A 20,921-nucleotide genomic window follows, 5' to 3' on the forward strand; every position below is an offset into this window, starting at 1 on the left:
GTTAACTATCCCCCGAAGCCCAGTTTTTCCCAGCTATAAAATTAAGATAATAATAGCTATGCTGGATTTTAAGAGGTTCAGATGAGATAATATAGGTGAAAGTGTCATCTCTCTAATTTTAGATGTGAAAGGACTAAAGATTAAAAACTCCAAACTGCTTCCACCACGAAAGATATGCATATTAAATAGGGAGGGTAATGTATTTGACCCAGTGGGGAATTCTTTCCAGCACAGACTGAAAATGAAAATCATTCTCCCCACCAAAAGAAATTTATGAGAAAAGGCCCTCAGTTGGGGTGATATAGACAGACCACAAAAGAGAGAAAGCAGCAGAGACGATCAAATAGAAAAGTCACGTGTAGCTCATTTATAGCCACTGGCAGGATTTTTGCACCTTTTATTAAATGAAGCAAACCTCATTAAGGATGACATTGATAATGATCCAGTACTTCATGTCTTTGAGGTCAATAAAGTAGAGCAAGCTGATGCAGAAGAAGAAAAAAAAAAAAAAAACCTCTTTAACCTCTAGAACATAGAAATGCTGAATATAATTTTTTTAAGTGTTTAATATATAACTCCGCTCAAAACTAAGTAATGAGCAGGAAACTCCACGTGAGAATGGTGAGTAGAAGCTGAAGTCAAATTGCTATCAGGAACTAGTTTCATATGTAGGACCAGACATGTGGGGATAGAGTTTTGATTCCAGCACATGTGCCCAAAACAGGATCCATGAAGGTCAACTGGAATGAGAAAGTCATAGGAAGTTGATCTTCCCTTCAGGTGTATGTGGGAGAAAGAGCCACTCATGAGAAGTCTGAATCCTACTCCTGTGCCATGCATAAGTGCGAAGTCTGAATTCATGATCCTTGATGGTGGAGAGACACCGGATAAGAATTTTTTTTTTTTAAGATATTTTATTTTATTTATTTATTTATTTGACAGGCAGAGATCACAGGTAGGCAGAGAGGCAGCCAGAGAGGGAGGAAAGGAAGCAGGCTCCCTGCTGAGCAGAGAGCCCGATGCGGGGCTCAATCCCATGACCCTGAGATCATGACCTGAGCCGAAGGCAGAGGCTTAAACCACTGAGCCACCCAGGTGCCCCCGGATAAGAATTTAATATAAAAGAGACATGAAGCAGGTTGGAGCCCCTTGACTCCCAACATGGGCAAACATAAAACCACTCTGTAAGGAAGCTGCAACCAGCACAGAAGTGTTACCCATGAAAACCCAAAGAAGATGATCTCAGAGTAAAAGATAATGCCAGCAAAAATTTCCAAGATGACATGAGAAAACAAAACGAAGAGAATCAGGAGAATGGACACTGCTAGATGTGCCTTCTCAAGAACTAAAGGTAATAAAACCATATCAAGGAGCATTTTTTTTTTGCATTTCTTTAAAATAAGTATGTCTAAAATGTTTTTAAAATAAGGAATGAAATATATTGACAGTATAGAGGATAAAAAGAAACTGAATTAAGAACACATGGGGCTATCTCTCTTTTCTTTTGGATTAGTGTGGCCAATGGTTTATCGATCTGATTGATTCTTTCAAAAAACCAGCTTCTAGTTTCATTGATATGTTCTACTGTATCTCTGGTTTCTACCTCATTGATCTCTGCTCTAATCTTGATGATTTCCCTTCTTATGTGTGGAGTTGGTTTGATTTGTTGTTGATTCTCCAGTTCTTTAAGGTGTAGAGACAGCTGGTGTATTCTGGATTTTTCAATTTTTTTGAGGGAGGCTTGGATGGCTATGTATTTCCCCCTTAGGACCGCCTTTGCTGTATCCCATAGGTTTTGGACCGAAGTGTCTTCATTCTCATTGGTTTCCATGAATTGTTTCAGTTCTTCTTTGATCTCCTGGTTGATCCAAGCATTCTTAAGCAAGGTGGCCTTTAGCTTCCAGGTGTATGAGTTCCTTCGGAACTTTTCCTTGTGATTGAGCTCCAGTTTCAAAGCATTGTGATCTGAGAATATGCAGGGAATAACCTCAGTCTTTTGGTATCGGTTGAGTCCCGATTTGTGACCCAGTACATGGTCTATTCTGGAGAAGGTTCCATGTGCACTTGAGAAGAATGAGTATTTTGTTGTTTTAGGGTGGAATGTTCTTTATATATCTATGAGGTCTATCTGGTCCAGTGTGTCATTCAATGCTCTTGTTTCTTTATTGATTTTCTGCTTCGATGATCTGTCTATTTCTGAGAGAGGCATGTTAAGATCTCCTACTATTAATGTATTCATATCAATATGACTCTCTATCTTGATTAACAGTTTTCTTATGTAATTGGCTGCTCCCATATTGGGGGCATAGATATTTACAATTGTTAGATCATCTTGGTGGATAGTCCCTTTAAGAATTATGTACTGTCCTTCTGTATCTCTGACTACAGTCTTTAGTTTAAAATCTAATTTGTCTGATATGAGAATCACTACCCTGGCCTTCTTTTGAGGCCCATTGGCATGAAAGATGCTTCTTCATCCCTTCACTTTCAGTCTGGGTGTATCTTTAGGTTCAAAATGGGTCTCTTGTAGACAACATATGGATGGGTCCTGTTGTTTTATCCAATCTTCAGCCCTGTGTCATTTTATGGGCGCATTTAGGCCATTCACATTGAGAGTGATTATTGATAGATACGTTTTTATTGACATCGTTTTACCTTTGAAGTCTTTCTTTCTGTAGATTGTCTCCATATTTCTGTGGTCAATTAATCTTCGGCAAAACAGGAAAAAATATACAGTGGAAAAAAGACAGTCTCTTCAATAAATGGTGCTGGGAAAACTGGACAGCTATATGCAGAAGAATGAAACTCGACCATTCTCTTACACCGTACACAAAGATAAACTCAAAATGGATAAAAGGTCTCAACGTGAGACAGGAATCCATCAGAATCCTAGAGGAGAACATAGGCAGTAACTTCTTCAATATCAGCCACAGCAACTTCTTAAAAGATATGTCTCCAAAGGCAAAGGAAACAAAAGTGAAGATGAACTTTTGGGACTTCATCAAGATCAAAAGCTTCTGCACAGCAAAGGAAACAGTCAAAAAAACAAAGAGGCAACCCACGGAATGGGAGAAGATATTTGCAAATGACAGTACAGACAAAAGCTTGATATCCAGGATCTATAAAGAACTCCTGAAACTCAACACACACAAAACAGACAATCATATCAAAAAATGGGCAGAAGATATGAACAGACACTTCTCCAATGAAGACATACAAATGGCTATCAGACACATGAAAAAATGTTCATCATCACTAGCCATCAGGGAGATTCAAATTAAAACCACATTGAGATACCACCTTACACCAGTTAGAATGGCCAAAATTAGCGAGACAGGAAACAACATGTGTTGGAGAGGATGTGGAGAAAGGGGATCCCTCTTACACTGTTGGTGGGAATGCAAGTTGGTGCAGCCACTTTTGAGAACACTGTGGAGATTCCTCAAGAAATTAAAAATAGAGCTTCCCTATGACCCTGCCATTGCACTACTGGGTATTTACCCCAAAGATACAGATGTAGTGAAAAGAAGGGCCATCTGTACCCCAATGTTTATAGCAGCAATGGCCACAGTCGCCAAACTGTGGAAAGAACCAAGATGCCCTTCAATGGACGAATGGATAAGGAAGATGTGGTCCATATACACTATGGAGTGTTATGCCTCCATCAGAAAGGATGAATACCCAACCTTTGTAGCAACATGGATGGGACTGGAAGAGATTATGCTGAGTGAAGTAAGTCAAGCAGAGAGAATCAATTACCATATAGTTTCACTTATTTGTGGAGCATAACAAATAGCATGGAGGACAAGGGGAGATGGAGAGGAGAAGGGAGTTGAGGGAAATTGGAAGGGGAGGTGAACCATGAGAGACTATGGACTCTGAAAAACAATCTGAGGGTTTTGAAGGGGCGGGGGGTGGGAGGTTGGGGGATCCAGGTGGTGGGTATTGGAGAGGGCACGGATTGCATGGAGCACTGGGTGTAGTGCAAAAACAATGAATACTGTTACGCTCAAAATAAATAAAAAAAAAAAAAGAAGAACACATGGGGCTAAAAATTAAAAGCTCTAACATATGTTTTGGAAGAGTTTTGAGAGGAGAGAATGCTGAGAATAAAGGAAAGTTATATTTGAAGAATAATGGATGAAATTTTACCTGAGCTGAAAAAAAACAAAAAAACAAAAAAATAGAGCCCTTTTGTAAAAGCACATTGAGCAGGATAAAGTCAATACCTAGCAGTGAGACTATAAAATATGAAAGACAAAGACAAAATCACTAATGCTATTATAAAGAAAAAGATCACCTTCTAAGGAATATCAATTGGTGTTTTAAACAGTAATTTGTTAAAAGTAATACCTGTCATCAGAAAGATAAAATAATATTTCAAAATGCTGGTGAAAAATGACTGTCAAACTAAAATTCTATAAGCAATTAAATATCACTCAACAATAAAGTCAAAATAAAGATATTTTGGAAGATGAAAAGTTTGAGTTTACTTACTACTCACAGATGCTTACTAAAAATGTTTCACTTATATGCAGAAGAATATTGAATAAGCAAAGACATAAAAGAAAAAATGCACAGAAAAAAGATAAACTTATAATTCAAAGTAAATTTTCACTATTAATACTAATAATTATTATATATAATTCTAATATTATTATAATAAGTACTATAATATTGAAGGTTAAAACTGGAAACATGTAAAAAACAAAACCTGAAAGATGGAGAGAGGGAGAAGGGGACTGGAGTTAAAATATTCTTAGGTTCAGGATAGGGGTTGAGGTGAGGTGCTGGTCATCATCAGACATTTTCAAAATATGTGTATTAAACATTAGGGATAATCACTAATATAAATGTATTATTTCCAAATCAGTGATGAATAAAAAGAGAATAAAGATCAAATGACAGAAGAAAGAAGAAAGGGAAGCAAATAACAATCATGTCAAGTAGAGTTTATAAAATAATAATGTTGTCCTTAATTAATATATTAGTCAACACAGATAAACCTTGAAAACAAAATGGTGATTGAAAAAAGAAAATAACAGACTAATATATAATGTCTGAATATTGATGTACATTTTGAAAGGACAAAAAACAGTACCATACTTGAACACACTACGTAGTAGAAGAATGTGCACCAAATTTACTATGGTGCTTGGTTCTCAGGAGAAGGGCTCAGAAGAGAGATGTGGAACCAGCCCTATTCCCTTAGCGTACTGATGACCAAGTACCATATTTTCTTTGAGACTAGAAACTGGCTTCTTATATGCAAACATAGAGTATCCTTGATAGTCTATTCCATGCAAGCATGAATAGAAGACTGCATATATTATGAAAAGAGAGAGAGAGACTCTGTGCTTTCAGCGAACTTTGACTAAGTGCATAAAAAGTCATGGGCCTTTCTTCAGATAATGGAAAGTATCTCAGTATAAACCTCAACTTCCATGGGACAGAAAGAATGGGTTGCACTAGGAATGTCAGTAGGGCCTGGAAAACCAAGAAGCAGAGGAGTCTGAACCAAACTTCTGGATCAGAACAAGACTTTTTTTGTAGTTACTCTTGCTATAATGTTTCACCAGCAATTTAAAGAGAGAGACTTGTATCAAATACCTGATAAATACATGGTATAAATAACTCTAACCTGATATAGTTATATATAATTGTCTCAGAGACTCTCAAGGTGTCTTTGTCTCAGTGATATCAGCAAAAGGGGACAGAGTGCTCTAAGATATTTTGCTTTGGGGGTTGCTTTCATTTGTATTTAAAGCTATCAAAGTAATCAGGCAATTAAGCCCATTTTTAACTCATAGCACAATTTAGCACTTGGCTGTAAAGTTAAAGCCGGTGAGCTGAGGCTGGGCTGGCTGCCTGCCCCTGCTGCTTCAGAGGGGAACAGGGACTGCTCATCCACTGAAGCTGACAGCAGGCAGGGAGCAGCAGAGAGCAGGAAAAGAAAGCCCCTGGGCACCTACTCACTTGGTCTGTGGTTTCCGCTGACCCAGTGGTCACTTGTTTGGCAGTAAGCTATGAGCTAGTGCAAGAGCTCAGTAAGCTGAGATCCTGACACACTAAGAAGGAAAGCACTGAACTCTGTACGGTCCAGTTCAGAGAAGATAGATACTCAAAATTAGACTGCACTTGTTTCCTTAAGTGTCACTATCAGAGTGCTGTGTAGGAGAGCCAGGCAAGGACCTAGGACACCAGAAGAGGAGTGGGCCTTGGGAACAGATGGGACTGAGACAACCTCATCAGCACTGTCCAGAGGGGTAACCTTCACCCCCTCAACCACACCAAGAAGACAAGGGCACAGAAAATCATGAGGAGATTGTTGTCTTCCTCACTCACCTCCCTGGTTCAACACCAGAAGAGCAAGGGCAGAGAAGGGAGAGAGAGAAGTGTGGGAGAGGACACACTGAACCCCCTATCCTAAGAGCCCCCAGAGGCCCAAGTTTACCCTACACTCAGGATAGAAAAAGAGTTTGAATAGAATATGCAGGACTGGTGATATAATTTCTGGGCCCAGTGCAAAATGAGAACACTGGGCCCCTTGTTCAGAAGTATTAAGAATTTCAAGATGGTGACAGGAGAAGGACCATTTACGGCCTTGTGTGACCACAGGGGTCACATGCCTGTGAAGCTAGTCCTGTGAGTGTATGAGAATAAAATATGGATAGAGCTAACTTCGGATGGAAACTAAAATGATACTGTTTGAACAGCCAAGTAATGCTGAAGTCATCTAGTCTGAAAGAGATACCCTTGAGGCAGTGTATCAGTGGGAGCAGATGTTCAACACAACGCAGTTGGTAAAGATCACTGGGGGAAAAGATCTTGCATGATCCTGAGTTGAAACTGCTTATTAATCCTATTTCTATCTAAATATTTCATGCATTGGAGCACCGCCTTTTTGCAGCAGACATCACAGTTTGTCAGGAAAAGAGAGCCTGATGCATACAATTTTACAAGGAGGGAGACAGCAGATAAATGCAATCTTTTCCATAATTCTCTCTTAAGAAATCCGTATTATATTCATGAATTGGAGGCTATGAGCATTTCTGAGATCTGCTCAAGGTCACAGAGCTAGTAAGAGGTGGAGGCCAAATTCAAGTCCGGGCCATCAGCTCCAATCCCTATTTATTCTACCTCACCATGCTTCTCTGGGGATCTACCTTATGCTGTGTGTACTTTGCAGAGCACAAGTATGTGCAGGTTAACTACAGAGCAAACTGGATGGTTCTCATTCCACAGTGTGATGCATTCAGACTCAATCCTTTGGTTGTCTTCATGAAGTCCCATGAAGATTTAAGTCTCCCCATGGAACCCATCAGCCAATCCCCACAACACACAGTATTTATGGATACATATTTGGGCTAAGTAGATTCGACCCAACTATTGGAGTTAAGATGTCAGAAGCCAGAGGAAGGAAAGCAGGTAGATTATATCCCTTAGAGAATGCCAGTTTAGCTAGACTTGTACTGAAAATTAAAAACTTTTTATAAAGTAAATCCTTACATAAATTTAATGAATGTATGTGTCTAGCTAATGAGATCTAGAGTGAAGTTTTAAAATATACAATTAGGTTAGCTGATTTTCTTATTCCAAGTATGTAATGAAGAGTGTTTTTCATTCAGAGGAGGAAATCAAAGAGGGTTAACTCCCAGGATTTTGCTCTTCATTCTGCCAAGACAATACCCTGCTCTGCTCCTAAATCACAGTGTTGTATAAAACAGGTAAAATCCCCCTAGGATTCCATGAAGATGTCTTTGTGAAGAAACCCAATTGAGGAATGTAGTTTGATAAGGATAAGGGCAATCTTCTGAGGCTCTCTGATGTGGGTTTAGTTCCATTTTATCCCTTACCAGCTGTATGACCTTGGGCAACCTGCCACTTAACCTCCAAGCCTCAGTTACTTCATCTATAAAATAGGGAGGATAAAAATATATACTCCACAAGGCAGTTGTTAGAATTAAGGAAGATAGAAACCCTTTTCTAGCCAAATCGTGGACAGTTTAAAGAACTCACAGTACAAAATATCTAGAAATCCTGAATAAAATAGGAAAACATCTGTTAAAATGCAAAGTGAGAGAATGACTAGAATGTTAAACTGTGTGTGGAGGCTGGCCATCCGGGGTGGGGTGGGGAGTGTACCATACTCCATTACTAAGAAGATCCCATGTATCACTTGTGCAGAAGACAGGAAACAGAGGTGAGGCAGTGATAAGTGGGATGTGGAGTTGGGAACTCTAGGCTGGTATCCTTGAATGCTTAGGACTGAATCAAATGGTAGACTAGATAAATCTACCTTAAAGCAAGGAGAGGAAACCAAGGAAATGGATTGTATCTCCATGGGCTCTTTGCATGAACCTTTCCCTCACGTCATTCAAACATTACCTCTTCTGTTGTTCTCCAGTCTTTACCTCATTTCTTTCTGTACAGCATTTATCATTGCCTGTCATTCTCTTCTCTGTGAGCACAAGGTCTCTTTCTTTCCTGGGATTAAACTCCCTCACCAGGAACATAGTGGGTTCATAATAAAGATTTGCTGAATGAATCAATAAACATTTAGGTTAAGAAGAAAAATCCAGCATTCACATCTAGTTACTAAATAAATATTAGTAGACATTGCTCTAGGACCAGAATTTTAATACTTGATAATCAAATGTAGTAGGAAGAATACAAACATTTTCACCTAAAACCTTTAAGTTCAATATCTGCCCTAAGATAGGAAAGGCAAGAAGTTTTAATAAAATGAGCTTAAAAACTCCACAGATGTAGCAGAGGGATTGACTGAGACAGCTTGAACTTATCCCCCTGTTACTTCTATGACTAATAACTGATGATTCACATTATAAAAGCCATGAAGGGTTCCTGTGAGGGAGAAGGTCAGGAAAATTCCTTGAGCAGTCACAGAGCTCAGGCTCTAAACTCATCTCCTTTTCAAAAGAACTATGTTCTGGAGGAAATGAAATCAGTCCTGCAGGCAGTAGAGCCAATTGACTCCACACAAGAAACATGTGACAAAAACATCTGCTTTGATCTGGCACATATTTTGTTTATTTTCTAATTTTAAAATACTACCTCATGTCTCCAAAATACTTGAAGAGGAATTAGTGCCTGTTCTCACCTCAGCTGTATAGAGATTTCCACCCACTTCTATTTCACTCATGGATTCCTGTACAGTAGAGGGAATGGGTGGTTTCTTGGCAAAGTCTTCTCTTGTCAATCACTTACCTGCACCCCACAGTGCCTGTGCCCACGCACACCTGCTCTCTGTCATCTGGAAGTTACTGGGTTGGGGTTGTTACATTTAGAGAGAGACGATGCCCATGGGCTAACTCCAAGGTGGTGAGGTAGAGAAAGGTATTTAGGGCAATGGTTCTAAAGAGCCTCTAGGTTCTCCAGAGAAACAGCATCATCATGATCATCATCAGCTGGAATTTAATAGAAATGCAGATTCTTGGGCCACATCCCAGACGTCCTAAGCCAGAAACTCTGGGGCCAAGCCCAGCCATCTGTGTTGTAATAAGCCTCAAGTTGATTCTGATTCTCACTCAAGTTTGAGAGCCACTAGACTAGCAGAACCAGCCTTTGAGCAGCAGCCACTTTCAGAATGAAGGGATTTCATGATCTTTTGAAGCAGACACCCAGCCACATGGTGTGTGAGAGATGCACCCTCCTTGCCGCACTAGAGCGGAGCACCTCTAATTGACTCTAAACTCAGAGAAAAAAATCAACATCCTTCTTAAGAGTTGCCAGGAAACCACGATCAACTGATTAGAGTGAGCTAATGGGACGTTATTTAATTTGCAACCCGACAAAGTCTCTAACCTTGACCAAACTCGGGCAGGCTCCTCTGAGCCCTTTATTAAAACTATGCCTCATCCTTGGGCTGTGTTCTTGGCCTGCCAAGCCTAGTTTTAGCAAGAATCTTGCAAAGTTAGTTTAGGGAGAGTCTGTCCATTTTTTTTTTCTTTTTTTTTAAAAGTTTTTATTTTAATTCCAGTTAACATACAGTGTTATTTTATATTAGTTTCAAGTGTACAATATAGTGCTTCATCAGTTCTATTCATCACCTGGTGCTTATAACAACAAGTGTACTTTTTTTTTTTTAGCATTATTATTTTTTTTTATAATTTTATTTTTTTATAAACATATATATATATATTTTTTTTCCCCCCCAGGGGTACAGGTCTGTGAATCTCCACGTTTACAAATTTCACAGCACTCACCATAGCACATACCCTACCCAATGTCCATAACCCCCCCCCCAACCCCCCTCCCCCCAGCAACCCTCAGTTTGTTTTGTGAGATTAAGAGTCACTTATGGTTTGTCTCCCTCCCAATCCCAACTTGTTTCATTTACTCTTCTCCTACTACATTAACCCCCCATGTTGCATCTCCTCTCCCTCATATCAGGGAGATCATATGATAGTTGTCTTTCTCCGATTGACTTATTTCGCTAAGCATGATACCCTCTAGTTCCATCCACGTTGTCGCAAATGGCAAGATTTCATTTCTTTTGATGGCTGCATAGTATTCCATTGTATATATATACCACATCTTCTTTATCCATTTGTCTGTTGATGGACATCTAGGTTCTTTCCATAGTTTGGCTATTGTAGACATTGCTGCTATAAACATTCGGGTGCACGTGCCCCTTCGGATCACTACGTTTGTATCTTTAGGGTAAATACCCAGCAGTGCAATTGCTGGGTCATAGGGTAGTTCTATTTTCAACATTTTGAGGAACCTCCATGCTGTTTTCCAGAGTGGTTGCACCAGCTTGCATTCCCACCAACAGTGTAGGAGGGTTCCCCTTTCTCCGCATCCTCGCCAGCATCTGTCATTTCCGGACTTGTTCATTTTAGCCATTCTGACTGGTGTGAGGTGGTATCTCATTGTGGTTTTGATTTGTATTTCCCTGATGCCGAGTGATGTGGAGCACTTTTTCATGTGTCTGTTGGCCATCTGGATGTCTTCTTTGCAGAAATGTCTGTTCATGTCTTCTGCCCATTTCTTGATTGGATTATTTGTTCTTTGGGTGTTGAGTTTGCTCAGTTCTTTATAGATTTTGGACACTAGCCCTTTATCTGATATGTCGTTTGCAAATATCTTCTCCCATTCTGTCAGTTGTCTTTTGGTTTTGTGAACTGTTTCCTTTGCTGTGCAAAAGCTTTTGATCTTGATAAAATCCCAATAGTTCATTTTTGCCCTTGCTTCCCTTGCCTTTGGCGATGTTCCTAGGAAGATGTTGCTGCGGCTGAGGTCAAAGAGGTTGCTGCCTGTGTTCTCCTCAAGGATGTTGATGGATTCCTTTCTCACATTGAGGTCCTTCATCCATTTTGAGTCTATTTTCGTGTGTGGTGTAAGGAAATGATCCAATTTCATTTTTCTGCATGTGGCTGTCCAATTTTCCCAACACCATTTATTGAAGAGGCTGTCTTTTTTCCATTGGACATTCTTTCCTGCTTTGTCGAAGATTAGTTGACCATAGAGTTGAGGGTCTATTTCTGGGCTCTCTATTCTGTTCCATTGATCTATGTGTCTGCTTTTGTGCCAGTACCACGCTGTCTTGATGATGACAGCTTTGTAATAGAGCTTGAAGTCTGGAATTGTGATGCCACCAACTTTGGCTTTCTTTTTCAATATTCCTTTGCCTATTCGAGGTCTTTTCTGGTTCCGTATAAATTTTAGGATTATTTGTTCCATTTCTTTGAAAAGAATGGATGGTATTTTGACAGGAATTGCATTAAATATGTAGATTGCTTTAGGTAACATAGACATTTCCACAATATTTGTTCTTCCAATCCAGGAGCATGGAACATTTTTCCATTTCTTTGTGTCTTCCTCAATTTCTTTCATGAGTACTTTATAGTTTTCTGAGTATAGATTCTATGCCTCTTTGGTTAGGTTTATTCCTAGGTATCTTATGGTTTTGGATGCAATTGTAAATGGGATTGACTCCTTAATTTATCTTTCTTCTGTCTTGTTGTTGGTTTAGAGAAATGCAACTGATTTCTGTGCATTGATTTTATATCCTGACACTTTATTGAATTCCTGTATAAGTTCTAGCAGTTTTGGAGTGGAGTCTTTTGGGTTTTCCACATATAGTATCATATCATCTGTGAAGAGTGAGAGTTTGACTTCTTCTTTGCCAATTTGGATGTCTTTAATTTCCTTTTGTTGTCTGATTGCTGAGGCTAGGACTTCTAGTACTATGTTGAATAGCAGTAGTGATAATGGACATCCCTGCCTTGTTCCTGACCTTAGCGGAAAAGCTTTCAGTTTTTCTCCATTAAGAATGATATTTGCGGTGGGTTTTTCATAGATGGCTCTGATAATATTGAGGTATGTGCCCTCTATCCCTACACTTTGAAGAGTTTTGATCAGGAAGGGATGCTGTACTTTGTCAAATGCTTTTTCTGCATCTAATGAGAATATCATATGGTTCTTATTCTTTCTTTTATTAATGTATTGTATCACACTGATTGATTTGTGGATGTTGAACCAAGCTTGCAGCCCTGGAATAAATCCCACTTGGTCGTGGTGAATAATCCTTTTAATACACTGTTGGATCCTATTGGCCAGTATTTTGGTGAGAATTTTCGCATCTGTGTTCATCAAGGATATTGGTTTGTAGTTCTCTTTTTTGATGGGATCCTTATCTGGTTTTGGGATCAAGGTGATGCTGGCCTCATAAAATGTGTTTGGAAGTTTTCCTTCCATTTCTATTTTTTGGAACAGTTTCAGGAGAATAGGAATTAGTTCTTCTTTAAATGTTTGGTAGAATTTCCCCGGGAAGCCGTCTGGCCCTGGGCTTTTGTTTGTTTGGAGATTTTTGATGATTGTTTCAATCTCCTTATAGGTTATGGGTCTGTTTAGGTTTTCTATTTCTTCCTGGTTCAGTTGTGGTAGTTTATATGTCTCTAGGAATGCATCCATTTCTTCCAGATTGTCAAATTTGTTTGCGTAGAGTTGCTCATAGTATGTTCTTATAATTGTTTGTATTTCTTTGGTGTTGGTTGTGATCTCTCCTCTTTCATAAATGATTTTATTTATTTGGGTCCTTTCTCTTTTCTTTTTGATAAGTCTGGCCAGGGGTTTATCAATCTTATTAATTCTTTCAAAGAACCAGGTCCTAGTTTCGTTGATTTGTTCTATTGTTTTTTTGGTTTCTATTTCATTGATTTCTGCTCTGATCTTTATGATTTCTCTTCTCCTGCTGGGTTTAGGGTTTCTTTCTTGTTCTTTCTCCAGCTCCTTTAGGTGTAGGATTAGGTTGTATATTTGAGACCTTCCTTGTTTCTTGAGAAAGGCTTGTACTGCTATATATTTTCCTCTCAGGACTGCTTTTGCTGTGTCCCACAGATTTTGAACCGTTGTATTTTCATTATCATTTGTTTCCATGAATTTTTTCAATTCTTCTTTAATTTCCTGGTTGACCCATTCATTCTTTAGAAGGATGCTGTTTAGTCTCCATGTATTTGGGTTCCTTCCAAATTTCCTCTTGTGATTGAGTTCTAGCTTCAGAGCATTGTGGTCTGAAAATATGCAGGGAATGATCCCAATCTTTTGATACTGGTTGAGACCTGATTTAGGACCGAGGATGTGATCTATTCTGGAGAATGTTCCATGTGCACCAGAGAAGAATGTGTATTCTGTTGCTTTGGGATGAAATGTTCTGAATATATCTGTGATGTCCATTTGGTCCAGTGTGTTATTTAAGGCCTTTATTTCCTTGTTGATCTTTTGCTTGAATGATCTGTCCATTTTAGTAAGGGGGGTGTTAACGTCCCCTACTATTATTGTATTACTGTCGATGTATTTCTTTGATTTTATTAATTGGTTTATATAGTTAGCTGCTCCTATGTTAGGGGCATAGATATTTAAAATTGTTAGGTCTTCTCGTTGGACAGACCCTTTGAGTATGATATAGTGTCCTTCCTCATCTCTTATTATAGTCTTTGGCTTAAAATCTAATTGATCAGATAAAAGATTGCCACTCCTGCTTTCTTCTGATGTCCATTAGCATGGTAAATTGTTTTCAACCCCCTTGCTTTAAATCTGGAGGTGTCCTCAGGTCTAAAATGAGTTTCTTGTAGGCAGCATATTGATGGGTTTTATTTTTTTATCCATTCTGATACCCTGTGTCTTTTGATTGGGGCATTTAGCCCATTAACATTCAGGGTAACTATTGAGAGATATGAATTTAGTGCCATTGTATTGCCTGTAAGGTGACTGTTACTGTATATGGTCTCTGTTCCTTTCTGATCTACTACTCTTCAGGTCTCTCTTTGCTTAGAGGATCCCTTTCAATATTTCCTGTAGAGCTGGTTTGGTGTTTGCAAATTCTTTCAGTTTTTGTTTGTCCTAGAAGCTTTTTATCTCTCCTTCTATTTTCAATGATAGCCTAGCTGGATATAGTATTCTTGGCTGCATGTTTTTCTCACTTAGTGCTCTGAATATATCATGCCAGTTCTTTCTGGCCTGCCAGGTCTCTGTGGTTAAGTCGGCTGCCAATCTAATATTTTTACCATTGTATGTTACAGACTTCTTTTCCTGGGCTGCTTTCAGGATTTTCTCTTTGTCACTAAGACTTGTAAATTTTACTATTAGGTGAAAGGGTGTGGACCTATTCTTGTTGATTTTGAGGGGGGTTCTCTGCATGTCCTGGATTTTGATGCTTGTTCCCTTTGCCATATTGGGGAAATTCTCTCCAATAAGTCTCTCCAAAATACCTTCTGCTCCCCTCTCTCTTTTTTCTTCTTCTGGAATCCCAATTATTCTAATGTTGTTTCATCTTATGGTGTCACTTATCTCTCGAATTCTCCCCTCGTGGTCCAGTAGCTGTTTGTCCCTCTTTTGCTCAGCTTCTTTATTCTCTGTCATTTGGTCTTCTATATCACTAATTCTTTCTTCTGCCTCATTTATCCTAGCAGTGAGAGCCTCCATTTTTGATTGCACCTCATTAATAGCTTTTTTGATTTCAACTTGGTTAGATTTTAGTTCTTTTATTTCTCCAGAAAGGGATTTTATATCTCCTGAGAGGGTTTCTCTAATATCTTCCATGCCTTTTTCGAGCCCGGCTAGAACCTTGAGAATTGTCATTCTGAACTCTATATCTGACATATTACCAATGTCTGTATTGATTAGGTCCCTAGCCTTCAGTAGTGCCTCTTGTTCTTTTTTGTGTGGTGAATTTTTCTGCCTTGTCATTTTGTCCAGATAAGAGTATATGAAGGAGCAAGTAAAATACTAAAAGGGTGGCAAAGACCCCAGGAAAATATGCTTTAACCAAATCAGAAGAGACCCCAAATCATGGTGGGGGGGGGGAGAAAGGGAATAAAAAGAGGTTCAGAAAAAAAAAGAGAAACAATTTAAAAAAGAAAACGAATAAAGAAAAAATATAAAAAAGAAAAAATATATATGTATTAGATAAACTAGTTTAAAAACGTTAAAAAGGAAAAGGGTAAAAGTTAAAAAAAATTTAGCAGAAGAAGAAAAAAATTGAAACAAACAAACAAACGAAAACAAATTAAATTAACTGCAATACTAATGAATCATGGGGAGAAAGCCATGAGTTCAGTGCTTTGCTTTCTCCTCCTCTGGAATTCCACTGCTCTCCTTGGTATTGAACCTGTACTCCTTGGTATGTGAACTTGGTCCTGGCTGTATTTCTTGTTGATCTTCTTGGGGAGGGGCCTGTTGTAGTGATTCTCAATTGTTGCCCCAGGCGGAATTGCACAGGCCTTACCAGGGACTGGGCTGAGTAATCTGCTCTGGTTCGCTTTTGGGAGCTTTTGGTCCCTGAACGCTTTCCGTAGAGTTCTGGAGGACGGGAATGAAGATGGCGGCCTCCCAGCCTCCGGCCTGGAAGAGCTGAGAGCTAGGGGCCCCACTCCTCAGTGCACCCTCAGAGAATAGCCCCCAATTACTCCCGTCTCCCTGGCCTCCGGCTGCGCTCCGAGCTCACCGAACCTGCGACCAGTTCAAGGTAACCCCGAGCTAAGAGTCACTCCTCGGCTCTGTCTCTGTAGCCGGCTTCCCCATTCTAATACCTGTAAGCTCTGCGACACTCAGACACCCCCGATCCTTCTGTGACCCTGCAGAACCTGGGGCCACGCTGACTCCGCGTGGGCTTCACCCCGGTTTAGCCTCCAGAGTGATGCCCCTCAAGGGAACAGACTTTTAAAAGTCCCAATTCTGTGCTCCGTTGCTCTGCTGCTCGCCAGGAGCTGGCCCCTCCCCCCGCAGTCTATCTTCCCATCGCTTTGGATTCACTTCTCCGCCAGTCCTACCTTTCAGAAAGTGGCTGACTTTCTGTTTCTAGAATTGCTGTTCTTCCTCTCTTTGATCTCCCGTTGGTTTTGTAGGTGTTTGAAATGTTTAGATAAGCTATCTAGCTGATCTCCTGCTACCTGATGTAGCCTCAGCCTGCTACTTCTCCGCCATCTTTGAAACTATTCTTTATAATACTGCAAACATGCCATTATTGTGGAAGCTGAGAAAATTAAGGCCATACCACCTCAAGTTTAGCTGATGTGGGAAACAGAGGCAGAAAAAAATCATTAAAATTCCTTACCTACTGACAAGTCCTTGAAACAGACAGAGTGGCTCTCCCCTGGGGACTGCCCTCACCTTGAGGTTCTGCTAAGGACAGTCCTAGCCTGACTGACCCCCTACCCCGACAGGTCTGGCCAGGACCCTGTAAGTCTACTTTAACAATTCCTTTAGGAAACTTTATCTTTAAACCTCCAAGATAGTGTTGAGAATCATTCCCAAGCATATGGCCCACTGATATACATCTAAAGGGTCTCACGAGAAGATTTTTATTATTGGTAATAAATAACCTTTCTCCCAACAATAGCTAGCCCCTCAAGGTCCTGGAGACCTTGCTTCCTTAGAGACTTACATCATCCCTAATCCCCTTTGTCCTCACCCACCGCGGAGTCCACCCCTGCTATGCCTTTAAAAACTCTGACTGTAATCTGGTTCAGGGTCCAAGTCCCTACTCTACTGTGCCGGTACTTGAGCCCAAGCTTAAGCTTATCAAATAAACCCTCGTGTGACTGCATTGGTCCTTGGCTTCTTGATGGTCTCTTGGACGCGAAAACTCTGACATAACAATTATACATTTATCAAAATCTATAGAAATACACATAGGATAAACCTTAATCTAAACCCTGGCCTTCATTAATAATAATGTCTCAATATGGGCTCATCAATTGTAACAAGTGGACAACACTACTGCAAGATGTTAACAATAGGAGAATGTGGTGATGGAGGAAAGAAACATGGCAGTTCTCTGACCTTTCTGCTAAATATTCCTATAAGCCTGAATCTGCTCTAAAAAAATCAAGTCCATTAATTCAAAAACTATAAAATGAGGTCTGCAATCTATTGCTCAAAAATTGAAAATCTTTCTGAGAGATGCTGTCCACAAAATAATTAGCATGAGAGAGTATATTAACCCACATAATATATTAACTCACAATAATGATAAAAATTCAGGTAGAAAAGTACTCTAAGGACAACTCCTTCATGGTAGGGGAGAGCCTGGATAAGAAGAGAGGAATTTGGGGGCATTCTGAACAAAATAGGCCATGTGATTTAAAGTGGCACAAATGATAATACATCTGAAGCCTTGTGAAAACTGTAGTTTGCTTTTTTTTTTTTTTACATGTAATTATAGTTTTTAATTACCTAGCCTTGGGAAAGAAGAGAAAAATGAATTTTTTCTTTTCAAATTTGTTTTTGAACTGCTGATAACAACCTTGTACTTGTTATTACCAAATTATTTGCAAGGGTAATTTCATTCTTAGAGCTACCAGATTTTGTCTCTCTGAGAAGCTGGAATAGTCAGGTAAGCCCCTAACTTTTTTGTAATATCCTAAGGGAAATGGCCCTGCTTTTGCTGTTGGGAATGGTGGTTGCATGGAAGAGTAGGTAGGGAACACTGGAAACACAGTCCTGGCCAAGGGTGGGACTACACAGTGCACATCTTTCGTTGTTAAGATAATATTCAACACCAGTTTTCGCTGGAACAACTGTTTGGTCAAGGCCCAGAATCAGCCAAAGCCAGGTCTCAGAGGGTTCATTTATATTTTATTCATCACTGTATTAATTTGCTAAAGCTGCCATAACAAAGGACCACAGACTATGTGGCTTAAACAACAGAAATTTGTTTTCTCATAATTATGGAGGCTAAAAGTCTAAGATCAAGGTGTTGGGAATGTTGTTCTTGTTATTGTTATTGCTTTCTAAGCTGTTCTCCTTGGCTTGTAGATGGATGGCCTTCTTCTTTCAGAGTCTTTATATGGTCTTTCCTGTGTGTCTGTGTCCTTAAATATCGAAGGACACCAGACATAACTGGATAAAGACCCACTCTAAATGTCTCATTTTAACCTAATTCTCTCCTTTAAGAGCCTATATTCAAATACAGTTATATTCTGAAAGACTGAGGATTAGAATTTTCACGTATGTATTTTAGGCATTCACAATTCACCAACCATGTGTATTTTAAGACAAATGGTGACTGGGAGGATCTTCTGTTCTGGGACTGAGGGTAGGAAATTAAGAGATCATCTGTTATTGCTGTTACTTAACAATAGCAACTAAAATAATAATAGTTAACATATATTGAACACTTACTGTTGGCCAGGCATTAGGCTAAATGCTTTAAATGGATTGATGATATCTGACTCAAGAGCTCCTTAATAACCTTCTTTGTATACTTCACTAACCAATCAATCTTCCTCCTTTTTGAAGTAGTAGGCGTTTCACAGAGATACATCTATCCATGGGCCTCTTGTGTTTCTGCATATCTTGTGAGCAGAGGCATCCGCCAATTTTGTTCTCAACTGTCTTTCCAAGGATGTTCACAGAGAAGTGCCTTGGAAGATAGTGCAGTGTCTACCTCAGGAATGACAGCTGGCATAATTATTCTCCATTATAAAAGGTTTGGGTTAACTCAGTGTTCCTCTCTTTTTTTAAAAGGTTCCTTTCTTATAATACAACCTACCTTGACAGCTGATCTAGCCTGGACCCTATGTGTTGCCCTGTAGGACTTGGAGTTCTAATACTGGTACTTAGACTCTGGTTACTGTGACTAATAAAGTTCTTTGTCTCTGACCCAGGAGCCTTCAGTTTTCTACCGGCATCCAGGAAATTATAGCAAGTTAACATATTATATTATGAGTAGGGAAATGTATCAGACCCTTCACAGTTCTTGATCCTCATTTAGTCTGGCCCAGTCTGGCCACTTAGGGATAGTGGCAATAAGTTATTTCCACTGGATGGTTAAAATTACCAGGTCAGTTTTGTTGGAACAGAGGGTTCGTGTCCACATATGAAGGAAATCATGCTAGAACAGGAGTCATGAGTCAGACGATAGGACCCAGATTCCATGAAGAACAGTTGGATATCTCTGGCAATTAATAGGAAGTCATGGAAAGATTCAGAGGGGGTGAGGGTGAATGGGACAATGAGTCAAAAAGGTGAATAGTTGTATTATTTTAGATTTCACAGTGAAAAACTTAAAGTATAGGAGGAATGATTAAGAAAGATCTGTCTAGGCACAAAGTGATAGATATCATGGCCGAAGAATAAATGTTTATTGAGTCCCTGAGTTCCTATTTTGACAAGGAATGCAAGATAGTGGCTTGTTGATTGACCAGAAGTGGAATTTGCCCAGTTATAAGCAAGCTAGCAGGGACTGAGACAGTATATACTGAGGCAAGAGATGCTGTAGGAATGGAGCTTTACACAAGGGACACATGAGCTTCTGACTAGTTGATTTAAGTCTCTCAATGTGAAGTCCTGGTAAGAAGCACATTTTTAAGTGACCAGTAAGTCAGACTGAGGCAAATCAGAGTGAATAGACAATGAAAAAGTCAATGACACAGTTACCAAGTGTGCTATGAGGTAAGATCAGTGATCCAATCTAGTAGGTCTTACTGTTCTTACAGAATCTTATACCCTATTTTCTCCTACCTTTTATTTAGTTTAGCCTAGCTTTATATTATAGGCAGCTCAAGTCCTTCCCAGGCAATTTTCCTCATGGACCACTCTCCTTTGACCTCAGTTAGGCCTGCCTAGGGTGGTGGGTCCTGATTTCCAAGGTTACATCATATATATTCATTACCCTTTGTATTTGGGGTCAGATCAAACCTGCAGTCCTGTAGGTTCAAAGAACACTGATTCAATACTCCTTTGGGAATACCTTGATTATAAGTTCCAGAAAATTACAGAGAAGAGGAACCTGAAAGGGGAAAAAATATTTGAGGATGACATCAAAGTCCTATACTTGTCTGATGAAAATGATTTTTAGTGGTAGATATACTGACCTTGGAATAGGGGCCCACTTGTGGAGAGGAAACAGTAGGATTTAGAACCTCAAATCTTCCATTCTACATTTTCTCCTCTTGTACTTTCACACCTGTCCATATTATCATCACCACAAAACCTCTTATTCTCTTCTTGTGCTTGTTAAATGGCTAGCAGTAGTGCCAAAGAATGAACAATGTTCTGCTCTGTGTTTTAGATTTTCAAACCATCAGAAGCATCTTCAGTTTACTCTATCCTAATCAGCAGCAGTGCGAAAACAGAGAAGCTTCTATTTCAAATCTCAGAGATTAGACTGATTTTTTTTTTATGGTAGATGTGAAACAAAAGATCCAAATTACAGACTGAAAATACTTTAAAACACAGCAAGTTTACTCTGAAATCAGTTATGTTTGGTATGGTTAGAAATAAATACAATTGATGAACTATCTCTATCTCTCACATGCTTTTTTTCACCTTTTGCAATTACCTAACCTTTTTTCCAAACAATGCTGTTTATCTCTTTTCACTGAATGGAAGGGAAGTGGGCACTTCAGACAGAATACAGCACAAATACTTTGGAGACTGTTTCTTCAACTGAT

Source organism: Lontra canadensis, unplaced genomic scaffold (assembly GCF_010015895.1).
Source record: "Lontra canadensis isolate GAN:19392208 unplaced genomic scaffold, GSC_riverotter_1.0 scaffold67, whole genome shotgun sequence".
NCBI lineage: Eukaryota > Metazoa > Chordata > Mammalia > Carnivora > Mustelidae > Lontra > Lontra canadensis.